Below are 14,432 nucleotides of genomic sequence, written 5' to 3' on the forward strand. Positions count from 1 at the left end.
GAAAGAAAAACAGAACGTTTTCTTATATTTTCATATTTTTTAAGGCGTTCTGGTGGCACAGTGGTTAAGCACTCGGCTGCTAACCAAAAGGCTGACGGTTCGAAGCTACCAGCTGCTCCGCAGGAGAAAGATGGGGCTGTCTGCTTCCATAAAGATCACAGCCTTGGAAACCCTGTGGGGCAGTTCTACTCTGTCCTGTAGAGTCGCTGTGAGTCGACTTGATGACAATGAAACAATGGGACAATATACCGGGTTTCCTGAGTGGTGCAAAAGGTTAATGAGCTGAGCTGCTAACTGAAAGATTGGAGGTTAGAGTTCCACCTAGAGGTGCTTCAGAAGAAAGCCCTGGCAATTTGGAAAAATCAGCCACTGAAAACCAAACGGAGCACAGTTTTACTCTGATACACATGGGGTCATCATGAGTAAGAGCTGACTCAAAAGCAACTTTTTTTTGGAGGGGAGGGGGTTAAAAGTAGCGCCCTACTTTTGGTATACAACTCACGCATATTTCATTCAAAATTAAAAAGTAATTGCCTTCCTAACTTTTAGCCAGAATACAGAGTCCCAGGGACTCCAAGCTATTTGTTTCTGGAGCTATATCGCGTATCTCACAAAAACAAGGAATCCCGATTGTCTGGGCGGGCTCGTTTCTTTATGCACAGAGAAGGATGAATTTTCAAAAAAATCTAATTCAAAAATATAGAAAATTCATGCAGGAATGGTAGAAAAAAAAAACCTTGTCTCTCTACAGAGGTATAGTCTATTGGCACAATACTTACATTTAAGACCAGGTTATTCAAACACCGAGAATAATAAATATAAGAATTCAGTGGCTAGTCAAAAGGACACTGAAAACATGGAGTGCTTAAGAAATATTATTTTGAAATCTCTTTGCATATGATTTGAATCACTCTCAAGTCTTTAAATCTTCTGTAACTAGCAATAACAATTTCTCTGAGAAGTTCCCCTTACTTCAGAATTTAGATATTCTGTGAATTAATACTACAATCTGGTTATGCTGGTGCTGGATGGCAATCTTATTATTAAAACTTATAGCAAAGAACAGAGATAACAGCAGGAAGAGATCCACCCCAGAAAAAAAATTATATCCAGACCTTTTCATTGTCACTATTGTTTTTTAAAAGAGTGTTTAGTCCATAATATCATTGAATCTATTTGCAATTGAGGTGGTGCTTTTCAATTTGAACTAAACTGACCTCACAATCACATGACTTTGGGGAACATTATTCCAAAAAGAAATGTACTGATAGGTTAAGACTAGGCATAACTAAGATGGATTTAAACGTCTTCTATGAGAGCAAAAGAGAAGGTGCTTAACCTGAAAACGGATTTGTGTACTGGATCATTAAATGGTTTCCTCTTTTCTTTCTCTGGGAACAAGGGTATAATATATTTCTACCACCTAGCACAGTTCTTGGTAAGACTGGGTTGTTAATAACGGTTTGTTAATTAAATTAAAAACTAACCTAGAGCTAAATATAATTTCAGAAACAGTTCCAGTAGCGTAATATATCTTTCATAATATATCTGAGTAGAAAATAATCATCACTGTAAGTTGAAGAATTGCGTTCTCAATTTTCACAGATAATACTGATTTTGCAACCCCGCTTGATATCTACCTGTCCAGTGTATGGCGACCCTTTGGGTAGCTGTTTTAACTGAGAACACTTCCCAGAAAATACATTTAATTGACTTGTATTCCACACACAAGGAGTCCGTGGGTGGAGCCAACAGTCAACGCACTTGGCTGTTAACCGAAAGCTTGGCAGTTCAAGTTCACCCAGAAGCAGCTTGAAAGAAAAACCTGGCCACCTGCTTCCGAAAAATCAGCCACTGAAAGCCCTACAGAGCCCATTTCTATTCTGACACACATGGGGTCGCCGTGAGCTGAAGTTGACTCAACGGCATCTGATACTACACATACGAAGTAGTCTCAACAAGAAGTTACATTTCATTTATCTCAATATAAGCATAGCTTATATTCTTATGGCTTGTGGTTTGGTGTTAGGTTGATATAGGTTAATTCGGAAGGAAATGTCATGGCCCTTCCCTATAAAAGTTAATGTATTTTTATTAGCTCCCCCACTTCTCAGCTGCATTGCCTTTTCACATGGTCTTGGTTTGTCGCTGGGACTGGTAAGTATCATCCAGATTTGACTGGTGATAACAGGACTGACTCGTGCCAAACACGTCTGAATATGGAGAGTTTTACTTGACACTGCATGTGGGAAATATACTGGAACATAACCATTTACCCCCCTTGTCCCACTCTAGTTTTATTGAGTCAGAGATCTGGCATCTTATCATCATAGACACTTGAGGCTCGAACCATTTCCTGTCAACAGTCTTTAAAAGCCCTGGGCATAATCTTGCCAAGAAGAAAGAAGTAAATGGCTTACTCTATGGAGCACCCTAACATTTCCTGGTCGTAAGTGACTTGTTCAGCAATTCTCTCCTGTTTCCACCAATAGGTACAGGTCCATTATTTTCACAGTTCTTCACCTTGTATTTCAAGAAATCTTAAGCATATCATGTGAAATGTACAAACTCCTCTGCGTGCAGGTTTAAAAATACACTTAAGAGAGTTTAAGCCTTTCTGGGTATGAGATGGTCTTAGTTGAGTTGATTTTCCTACTTTGCTACTCAGAAATCCACACGCACCATCATGTTTTAAGATGTTAAGAAGTAAAACACTTTAGGACATCAAAAAAAAAAAAAAGTAACATTTGGAGATGCTTCCATGGACACTTTTGGGTTACAACCTTTTTATTTTTTAAATGTAGGAGCTGAGCTAAGTATTTAATCTCCACCGAGAAACCCATCCATATTCCTTTCTTTAGAAATCACATGAATTGTTTTGTAGTTTAAAATGATTTTCAGAAGACAAAGTGAAGAGGACTTGAAGTACTTACTGATGAAAATCAAAAACTACAGCCTTCAGTATGGATTACACCTCAACATAAAGAAAATAAAAATCCTCACAACTGGAACAATAAGCAACATCTTGATAAACAGAAAACACTGAAGCTGTTAAGAATTTCATTTTACTTGAATCCACAATCAACGCCCATGGAAGCAGCAGTCATGAAATCAAATGAAGTATTTATTGGGCAAATCTGCTGCAAAAGACCTCTTTGAAGTGTTCAAAAACAAAGGTGTCACTTTGAGGACTAAAGTGCACCTGACCCAAGCCATGGCATTTTCAATCACCTTGTATGTATGTGAAAGCTGGGCAATGAATAAGTAAGACGGGAAAATTGATGTCTTTGAATTATGGTGTTGGCAAAGAATAATGAATACACCACGGACTGCCAATGGAAGAAGTACAGCCAGAAAGCTTCTTAGAAGCAAGGATGGTGAGACTGTCTCACATACTTTGGACATGTTATCGTGCTTGGTAAAGTAGAGAGAGGGTCAGCGAAAAAGAGGAGACCCTTAACAAGATGGACTGACACAGTGGCTGCAACAACCATTGTTAGGAGTGCGCAGGACCAGGCATTGTTTCCTTCTGTTGCGCACAGGTTGAGAGTTGGAACCAATCCGACAGCACTTAACAAAAACGTTGTCGCAATACTTACATTTAAAACAGGATTATTCATACGCTCAGGAAAAAAAAAAAGAATTCAGTGGCTAGTCAAAAGGGTACTGAAAACACGGAGAGTTTAAGAAATCTTATTTTGTAACCTCTTCTCATATAATTTGAATCAGTCTCAAATCTTTAAATCTTCTGAAACTAGCAATTTTTTCAGACCAGCTCCCCTTATTTCAGAATTTTGGTAGTCTGTGTATTAATACTACCATCTGGTTGCATTGGCACTGGATGTCCAATCTTATTATTAAAACTTATAGCAAAGAATACACATAATAGAAGGAAAAGATCCACCCCAGATAACAGAAGGAGAAGGTTCAGACTCTGAGCAAACCCCCTGAAATGGGTGCAAACTTTTGTGTGTGTGTGCACACATTCCAGGGAGAGGACCTTCTGCCACTATTTTCTCTAAGGGAGGTGTCTGTATCTCCAGGCATGTGAATAAAGACTGGAACTTTAAATAATGTGCTACCCATTTGTCTAAAATAACAAAAAAAACTAAATCTGTTTCCATAATGGGTTTCTATTTCCAAGAACGAAATGAAAATGGATATTATACGTAACCTTCGCTGGAACAAACGACAACGTTCCAGCACTGTATGTTCTGACAGCATCCAATGAAGAGCTATTTCATATCTGAAGACAGTGACTGAGTGGAACTCTGCTGTGGAGGGAACCTGCATGATGAATATGGTCTCAGAGGCACAGTACAGCTTTCATGCAAATGCCTTTCCTACATACTTCTTGGTTTCCTGTTTAATTCAATTAAGAACGTGAAATGCTAAAGTGTCCAGTACATACTTCTTGTTGGTCTTTAGCAAGAACTGTACTGAGCATGCTAAAGATTTACAGCAAGGTAAGGAAGTGATACCTAGAGGTTTTACTAAAATTGCATGTGAACCATTCAGCATATAGTTTACAGGATTTTTTTCAACAGATGCAAATTATCTCGTTTTGTTTTCCACCTGGTGTTTCTTAGTGGGTTTGTCCTTAAAAGCGCTCTCAAGAGTCCCCTTGTGCCCACTAATTTATATAAACATGCCCACTAATTTATATAAATATCAACAAGATATAAATGAAGAATGAATAAGTGAATAAAACCAAAAAAATTAAAAAACCCAAACCTGTTGCCTTCTAGTCAGTTCTGACTTGAAACTCTGAACCACTAGGGTAATTATTTTACATTTCTAAAAGATATTTTTCAACCTAATAGTCTTTTAACTTTTAAGTACATTCTGATTAGCTTTACAAAATTTTGATTATATTCAAAACATAAGGGTAGAATGCCTTAAAAACCTTGGTATTCTTCTCTCCAAGTGCTTTTGCAGATGAGGAATTCAGCATGTGATTTTTAACTCATTTATCGTCTATTACAGGAGTCTGCAGCAGGTTTGGTTTTGTTTTTATAGGAGTCCTTGGGTGGTGCTAGGCTTCTAACCAAAAGGTCGGAGGTTTGAATCTATCCAAAGGTACCTCAGAAGAAAGGCCTAGAGATCTACTTTTGAAAAATCAACCATCGAAAGCCCTATGGCTACCAAGCAGAATTTATTCCAGGAATGCAGGGACGGTTCAACATCAGAAGATGAGTCAACGTAATACGCCATATCAACAGAACAAAGAAAAACAACCACACGATCATCTCTATGAATGCAGAAAGAGCATCTGATAAAATCCAACGCCCTTTTTTCATGACAACCCTAAAAAAACACTGGAATAGAAGGGAGCTTCTTCAATACAATTCAGGGTATGTATGAAAAGCCAACAGCTAACATCATACTTAATAGAGGAAGACTAAGAGCTTTCCCCTTGAAATCAGGAACAAGACAAGGGTGCCCGATCTCACCACTTGTATTCGATATTGTATTAGTCCTAGCCAGAGCAATAGCACAAGCAATAAGCCAGAGCAAAAAGAAATCCAAATTGGAAAAGAAGAAGTAAAATTATCTCTATCTGCAAATGATATGATCCTACATATAGAAAATCCCAAAATGTCCACAAAAAAACTTCTAGAGATAATAGAGGAATATAGCAAAGTTGCGGGGTCCAAGGTCAACAAACAAAACTCTGTTGGGCTTCTATACATCAGCAGTGAGAAATCTGAAATGAAATTAAGGAAACAATTCAATTTACAGTAGTGTCTAAGAGAATAAAATACCCAGGAACAAATCTAACCAGGACGTGAAGGACTTAGACAATGAAAACTAGAAATCTCTGCTGAAAGAGATTAAAGAAGACTAAATAAATGGAAAGATGTTCATGTTCACGGATTGGAAGACTTAATATTGTTAAGATGTCAATACTAACCAAAGCAATCTACAGATTCAATGCAATCCCAATCAAAATTCCAACAGCCTTCTTTACAAAAATAGAAAAACCAATCCTCAACTTTAAATGGAAAGGCAAGAGGCTCCAAATAAGTAAAGCAATGTTGAAAGAGAAAATCAAAGTAGGAGGACTCACTTTGTGATTACTATACAGCTATAGTAATCAAAACAGTCTGTTACCAGTATAACAATAAATGCATAGACCAATGGAATAGAATTGAGAGTTCAGAAATAAACCACACATTTAGGGTCAACTGACATTTGATAAGGTGCTAAGCCCATTCGATGAGGAAAGAAGAGTCTCTTCAATAATTGGTGCTGGGAAAACTGGATTTCCACGTGCAGAAAAAAATGAAATAGGATCCATGCCTCACACCATACACAAAAACAAATTCAAAATGGATTAAAGACCCAGAAGTGAAAACTAAAACAATAAAATTCTTAGAAGAAAAAGCAGTGGCAATGTTGTCAGGCCTAGCTTCCAACAATGGATAATCTAACATAGTAACAAAAGCACAAACGGTAAAAGACAAAAGAAATAAATGAGACCTCATAAAAATTAAAAACTCGTTCATCAAAAGACTACCAAAAAAGTGAAAAGGCAAGCTACCAACCGGGAGCTATCTTTGGAAACCATACATCCAACAAGAATCTAATAACCAAAATATATATAAAACTTTGACAACTTAACAACAAAAAGACAAATGACTCAATCATAAAACGAGCAAAGGACTTGAATAGACATTTCACCAAGGGGGACATTCAAATGCCCACCAAACTCATGAAAAGATGCTCAGCGTCATTAGCCATAAGAGAGATGCAAATCAAAAGCACAATGAGATAAACCATTTTTTAGGATGGTTAAGATAAAAAACAAAACAAAACACTGAAACCTACAAATGTTGGCAAGGATATGGGGAAATTGGAGCCCTTACCCATTGCTGGTGGGAATGCAAAATGGAATGGCCGTTGTGTAAAACAGTGTGACAGCTCCTCGAAAAATTAAAAATAGAACTACCATTAAAAAAAAAAACAACCCAAAACGTATGGTGGTAGTGGATGGTAGAACTACCAGACAACCCAGCAATTCCACTCCTATGTAATACACCCTTAAAGACTTGAAAGCTGAGACTCAAATAGACTTGTATGCCAATGTTCACTGCAAAAGTATTCACAATAACCGAAAGGCAAAAACAACCCAAAGGCTCATCGACAGATAAATGGATAAGTAAAATATGGTACATTTATATGCAATGGAATACTACTTAGCCAGTAGGAGAAATGAAGTCTTGATACATGCTACAATATGGATGGAGCTGGAAAACATTATGCTGAGTGAAATAAGTCAATCACAAAAGGATGAATACTATATGAACTCACTTATATAAAATATCTCATTGATAAATGGTAGAGTTGCACAATTGATTATTGTAATTGCTGTTAAGAAGTTGTACATCTGTAAAAGGCTGAATTGGCAAAAGCTGTGTGACAGACATACAATGCCAAAAAAAAAAAAAAAAAAATGAGTAGCTGCTGAGGCTGCCTATATACAACCAAACACCTCCTGGGATTTGGTTTCATGATTTGGAAGTTTAGGGTCATGGTTTCATGGGACATCCCAGTTAATTGGCCTAGTAACTTGTTCAGTGCTTCTACCTCCTAATTCAATGGGTAGTGCCTGGGGTCTTAAAAGCTTGCAAGCAGCCATCTAAGGCACAACACTTGGTCTCTGTTCATCTCGAACAACAGAGAAAGAAGGAAGGTCAGGAATAGGAGGAGGATATGGAATATATAGCTAACTACCTCCTTTGCCATGAGACCAGAAGAACTGGATGGTGCCCAGCTACTATCACTGAACAATTTGATCAAATATTCCATAGAGGAATTCTGCTAAAAGGGGAAAAGGCAGAACAGAATTTCAAATTCTCATGAACTCCAGACTTTCTGAAGCCATGGGGGCTAGATGAACCCCTGAAACTACTGCCCTGAGATAATCTTTAAACCTTAAACCAAAAATATCCCCTGAAGTCTTAAAACTAAAAAAAAAAAAAAAAAAAAATAGTTTAGCTTAACTAGTAAAAAAAAGTCTGCCTTGAACATTATGCTCTTTTAAGAACTATCTTCATGGGATCAAATTGACAATAGCAACTCAAAAGATTAGACAGGAATCTTAGGGGGTAGTCAGTGTATGTTAACAGGGGAGGAACAACTCAGAAAAAGAGGGTAAGAATGGTTGCACAACTCGAAGAACGTAATCAGTGTCACTAAATGGTACATGTAGAAACTGTTGAATTGGTGTGTGTTTTGTTGTGCATATTCTCAACAGTAACAAAATAAATAATAAGAATAAAAAAAAAGATAACCCAATGGCTCACAGTTCTGCTCTAACACACATGGGGTCACCATGAGTCAGAATCGACTCAAGGACAGCTGGTCTTATTTTCTATTGTATATTGGTATGAATGTACCATATTTACCATGGAGATATAGGTTGCCTTCTATAAAATGTTTGATGTTTCTTTTGCAACCAAAAGTAAATAGTAGAAAATGACGGGTTGTAGGAAGAAGAACAGTTAATGATGCCATATAAAAACTAAAATAGCTAAGTTTAGCAGCTTAATTTCCTTTTTGGACTTAGACAATTTATAGTTACACCAAACTGCCACTGATTCAACACCCCAGGTCAACAATTAATATAGTTGGAAAGTCCTGGTGCATCAGGTTCCACAAAATGCCCACTAATTGTTACAAATTTCTTCCTCAACTGTCCCTCTCATTTATTTAGCATTTATTACCGCATTCAAAGAATTTACCAAATTGCTTTGGGTAAAATCTCAACATAGTGACAAAGCCATGCTTCTTAGTTAAAAGTTGCACATATCGTTGGAGTAATGTTCCACCAATGAATTCTGTGAAGTTTTCCAAGATCTCAGTAAAATGTAACATTTGGCTAACCTATTCAGAAACGAGGAAGGAAAATGTGCTAGTGCTATAGAAATTGCTAACGTTTTTTGTTCATTCAAATACTGAGGGCCTGAGTGTAGAGCAGCAGGCACAGGTGTGAAATAAATTTTATCATTAATAGGATGACTCTGATTATGAGACACTGGGAAAAAAACAAAACAAAAAATATCCCTGACAAGATAAAACCGAAACCAAACCGGTTGCTGTTGAGTAGATTCGGACTCATAGAGCCCCTACAGGACAGAGTGGAACTGCCCCACAGGGTTTCCAAGGACTGGCTGGTGGATTCAAACTGTTGACCTTTTGGTAAGCAGCCATGTCTCTTAACCACTACACCACTGGGACTTCCCTGACTAGACAGACAAACAGGAAATGTTTTTTATCAGAATGGTCAATGTCAATTTTGTTATGTGAATTTCATCTCAAAAAAAAATTAATTGGTAAGAAAAAAAAATCATCAACAACAACAAAAAATGTGAAAAGAAAATGCTTCCTAATTCATACATCCAATCAGAAATATGAAAAGGCTGTCAAAGCCAGGATCATAACCATGGTGCTGCCTAATGGAAGATTTAAACGGTGTCTCTGTAAAAACAAAAAAAAGCTTGGATATTTATTTCTCATTTTAAAGCATTTTAACTCTTAAAATAAGGGACTCCTCTAAGTTTTTCTGGAAACCCCTAGTGGCTTAGTGGTTGAGAGCTATGGCTACTGACCAAAAGGTCAGCAGTTCGAATCCACCAGCTCCTTGGAAACCGTATGGGGCGGTTCTACTGTCCCGCAGGGTCCCTATGGATCAGAATAAACTCAACGGCAATGGTTTTTTTTTTTTTTTTTTTAAGTTTTTTTAGACTTAGGCCTATACCGGAAAGTTTATTTTAAACAGAAATCCCTATTTAGTCTTTGATTTAACTGTGCAGAATCCCACTTTAAGCTTAATTTCTCTTCAGAATACAGAGTGTTGAATAGGCTGGCATCCTTGTCCTATTCTCTCCATCTGTGAAGAAACAGGCCCCTTAGAGAGACAAGGAGACTCAGAGACTATGGAGCTCATATTCCATGAGGCTATGAGGAGACCGAATATGAGCTCTCGTCCAAGTGAAAAGCCAGAAGCATGCAATTGTTGAGACTGGAGAAATGAAAATATGTTTAGCTCTAGTAGTCCTGAAGGTTGGTATCTCACAGGCCTCCAAGGGTGATGGATGTTACCTGTGTGCGATGCAGCACTGAAGAGGAATTTACCTCTTCTGAACACTTTTAGGGAAGTGGAAAGACTGAAGGATTGGTCCTCAGAATCCCTATCCCTTGAACAGAGTAAGAAGAGAGTTAAAGTCCTCAATAAAAAGACACTGTACTGTATTTTTTCCCCCCATCTGGAGAAAATATAATTGTTTTAACCATAGTAATATTTTAATATTTTAAGTATTTATTTCAACTAAAAGAAAAAAAAAAGTATGTGTGTGTGTGTACATGTATACATACATTCATGATTTTAAATTTGAGTCAAAACAATGTACCTTTAGGCTGGTCATTCACTGTAACTATCAGCCTAAGGCACATAATCGACTGAAAAGGAAATTCTAAAAATAAAATACATATAGATAAGATGTTATAGATTGAATCGCGTCACCCAAAAATGTGTTGTAAATCCCTATATCTGTGGTTATAATCCCTTGTGGGAATGAGTTTTCTTTGTTATGTTAATAAGACAGGATTACTGCAGGGTGGCAATCTCTTTTGAGATGTAAGAGATTAAACAAGCAAGTGAGAGAAGCAGAGATGGGAAAAGAGAGATGCGAAGCCACATGAAGCTTGCCCAGGAGCAGAAGCTCAGAAAAGACAAGGACCTTAACCCCAGAGCTGACAGAGAGACAAAGCCTTTCCCTAGAGCCAGTGCCCTGAATTTGGACTTCTAGCCTCCTAAACTGTGAGAAAATAAACTTGTTTGTTAAAGCCATCCACCTGTGATATTTCTGCTGTAGCAGCACTAGGTAACTAAGACACCTAGGAATTTACAAAATACAATTAGTAGTAGAGCAAGAATTCTAACCACACAGAAATAAAATGCTAAAAGATGGATTAAACTTGAGCTTCAAAGAGCCAGTGTGGAAATAATGCATGTTGTTTCCTGTCTCTTAAGTCTGGGACCCCGTGGTAGAATTTGGTCAGGTTAGGAGAATAATTATTTTATGAGTGGTAATATCTATAGAATATACAGATATCAAAACACGCTTAATTAACTTATTTATATCCAACTAACATTTACTAAAAGTTTTTATATTTTCTAGGCACTGTGTAATGTATAAAAGAGATTGTAGAAACATGTTATTTATGGCTCCAATTACAAGGAGTGAACTTCCTTAGACTATATCTGATAGGTTTTCGATCCAATTCTTTCAAAAGCAATGTATAAAAGTCCTCAAGAAGAGGCTTAGAATCTTCCAGCATTTTCTAAACTGCAGAGCTAAGTGTCATGTCAAGCCATATGTTAGAATTTAAATAAAACGCTCAGACAAAAGATGGTAACTTAACAAAATAGCAGAAAACCTCAATATTGCATGACTGTGGTATCCAGCCCCATTTTTTTTTATTACATGTGAGCGTTTTATGTATTTCTGAGATAAGAACTGAACAGGAATCAATCAATACCTCTTTTTTTTTTTTTTTGACAGTAAAATGTTCTTCCTAACTCAGTCTTTTTATTTCAAATTAACATAATGCCCAACTCCATATGAAGTGATCAACAAGCCCACAACAACCACCATTATGGCCAATCTAAAATTATCCTCTTTGATGAAACATCAATCTCTGGCAACCACTCTCCTTGCCTTTTCTGGGTTGGTGGATGAGACTAAACTCAAAGATTTTGAATGTGTATTTGTTAAAGACTCCGTTCAGCCCACATCTTATTTTTAGCCCTGCCAATGACCATTTTAGCAAAGATCCTAGTTCAGAGACTGAACTTTTCAGCTGGAGCATTTCTCTCAATGCCAGCTATTAAGATTCCGGCCTCAACACCCACCACCTTGCCCTGATCTGGCAAATGATCCCAACAAGCCCAACCCTGAAAACATGCTTTCTAGAAAGAGAGATGAACCAAGGAAGTTTTTATCTGCAGAAGGGCATCAACAGAACTTTACTGAGCAGGTCTTTGCTGGAACTGAGCTTTATTCCAAATAGAAAATGCTAATGTGTATATTCTTGCTCAAATGCTCTTTGTTCAGAGAGGGAAGTATACTCCAGTGAGAAGGTACTGCACTGGGTGACTGTGATTCAAGAGTTCCACCCTAGCAGTGTCATCCAGTATCACCCACTCAATCTCTCAAGGTCTTAGTTGATGTTATCGCTAAACAGCGTCAATACCATCTAGCTATCTGGAAGGTTGCCAGAAACTCTCTGATGGTTCCTCGCAGCCTTCAGTACTGTAACTTTAGCAGAGAAGAGGAATCCAGACAGTGAGGAGAATCAGTGCAAGTGGGTGGCTTATTGATTTAGTTACATAACAGGCACAGACTTTTGCTTCTAACCCACGTGGAGTAACAGGGCCCAGGTTTACCCATCTGACTCGAACAACCAGAAATGGAAAAATTAGATGGAACAATGTTTTTGCAATTTATTAGACATTAGGAAACAAAGGACAGTGATCCCTGAGAAACAGGAAACAAATGAGTGAGCCCTACAATCACCCAAATTTACTGCCTGAGAGCTTCCACGTGGCAGCTCACAGAGCTGGATGGACTCCCTGAACTGAGGACAGGGAAGACAATCTGAGAAGAACAAGGCAGTGAGAGTTCATAGAACAGGACAGGGGAAAGCGGCACAGTGAGAGAACCCAGCTACGTGTAGAGGGCTGACCTTGAACATGCGTCTGAGTACTGATTAGCATATGTATTTGAAAGAAACAACGTGAACCCAGGGAAAGAACCACCCAAAGGGATTAGTGGTAACAGTGCCTGGTGCTCACACAGGGTCAGGAACAGTGCCTACTCCTGGAAAATCTCCAGATCCACGGTAGAGTATACAAAAAGGTCTTGAATTGCCCTAATTAGGGAATAATTCGCAGATGGGTTACTGCTCGTATTCTTGCCTAAAAAATTATATGAGCAAAATCTAAAAGGATCAAATTGTTTTCAAGTAACTTAACTGCATTCCAGAACAGAGTTCAAGATATATTTATAGGAATGCAACAATAGCCAACACTCAACTAAGCAAAATTCACAATGTCTGGCATCCAATAAAAAATTACCAAGTATGAAAGGATGCAGGAAAATAGTAGTCAGAAGAAGAGATATCGATTAACTGAAATCACCACAAATCTCGCACAGATATCAGAACTAGCAAACAAGGACATTAAAAGCCTTTATAAGTGCATTCCATAGGTTCAAAAAGTTATGTAGCAATACAGATAACAGGAAAAAAAGAAAAAAAAAAAAAATTGAACTTCCAGAGGTGAAAACTATATGTGAGAGGAAAAATAGCCAGACGGGTTGACAACATTTTAGATATTACAGAAAAAAGATTAGTGAAATTGAAGAGAAAAAAGGATTTTAAAATATGAACTGAGCATTAGTGAGCTACACGGCAACTCTAACAGTCTATGTTATGTTTTATTATTGACCCTGAAGGAAGGAAAAGACAGTAGCCAGGAAAAATATATTTTAAATGATACAAAAAATTTATAAAAATTATAAATCTATAGCTCCAAGAAGTTCAATGAATCCCCAGAACATGAAACATAAAGAAAATTACATCATGGTGCATTATAATCATATTGCTCAAAATCACTGATAAAGAGAAATCTTAAAAGCAGCCAGATAAAGACATGTATCTAGTAAGGAGCAAAGATAAGTACTGGGAAAGAAGTAAAACCTCAACCTAGAATTCTATACCCAGCAAAAATATCTTTCAAAATGCAGACAAAATAAAAACATTTTCAGACATCCAAAATCTGAAAGAATTTATCACCAGCAGACAGGCAGCATAAGAAATGTTAAAGGAAGACCTCAGGCAGAAGGAAATGGGGATTTACACAAAGGATGAAGGGCACCAGATATGGTAACTACATAGATGCATATCTAAGATTTGTTTTCTCGTTATTTAAAACACGTGAAAAGAATTGACTGTTTAGACAAAAATATTAACAATGTCGTATGAAAAAAGTGTGATAACAATAACCCAAAGACTGGGAGTAAGAGGGGAAATGGAAATACTTCATTGTAAGATTCTTATACTGTATGTGAAGCGGTACAATATCACTTGATGGGGTATAACAGAATTGCTATAAGTTAAAGATGCACTATATAAACTCTAAAACAATTGCTAAAATTATAGTTAATAAGACAACAGAGATAAAAAATAATAATAAAAATATTTTTTTAAGTCCAAAAGGTGGCATAAAAAGAAGAAAAAGGGAACAAATAGCAAGATGACAGATTTAGACATTACCTTATCAACAATCTCATTAAATGCACATGGTCTCCTCAATTAAAAAGCAGTGAATGACAGACTGGATAAAAGAGTGAGATCAAAGTACA

General features: G+C 37.2%; 1 protein-coding gene across 4 annotated transcripts in view; it reads right to left on the reverse strand.

The window, feature by feature from the left end:
- APP (amyloid beta precursor protein) overlaps positions 1-14,432 on the reverse strand; it is a 295,049-nt gene that overhangs the window by 75,483 nt on the left and 205,134 nt on the right. The window lies entirely within an intron of this gene.

This window comes from Loxodonta africana, chromosome 20, assembly GCF_030014295.1.
Source record: "Loxodonta africana isolate mLoxAfr1 chromosome 20, mLoxAfr1.hap2, whole genome shotgun sequence".
NCBI lineage: Eukaryota > Metazoa > Chordata > Mammalia > Proboscidea > Elephantidae > Loxodonta > Loxodonta africana.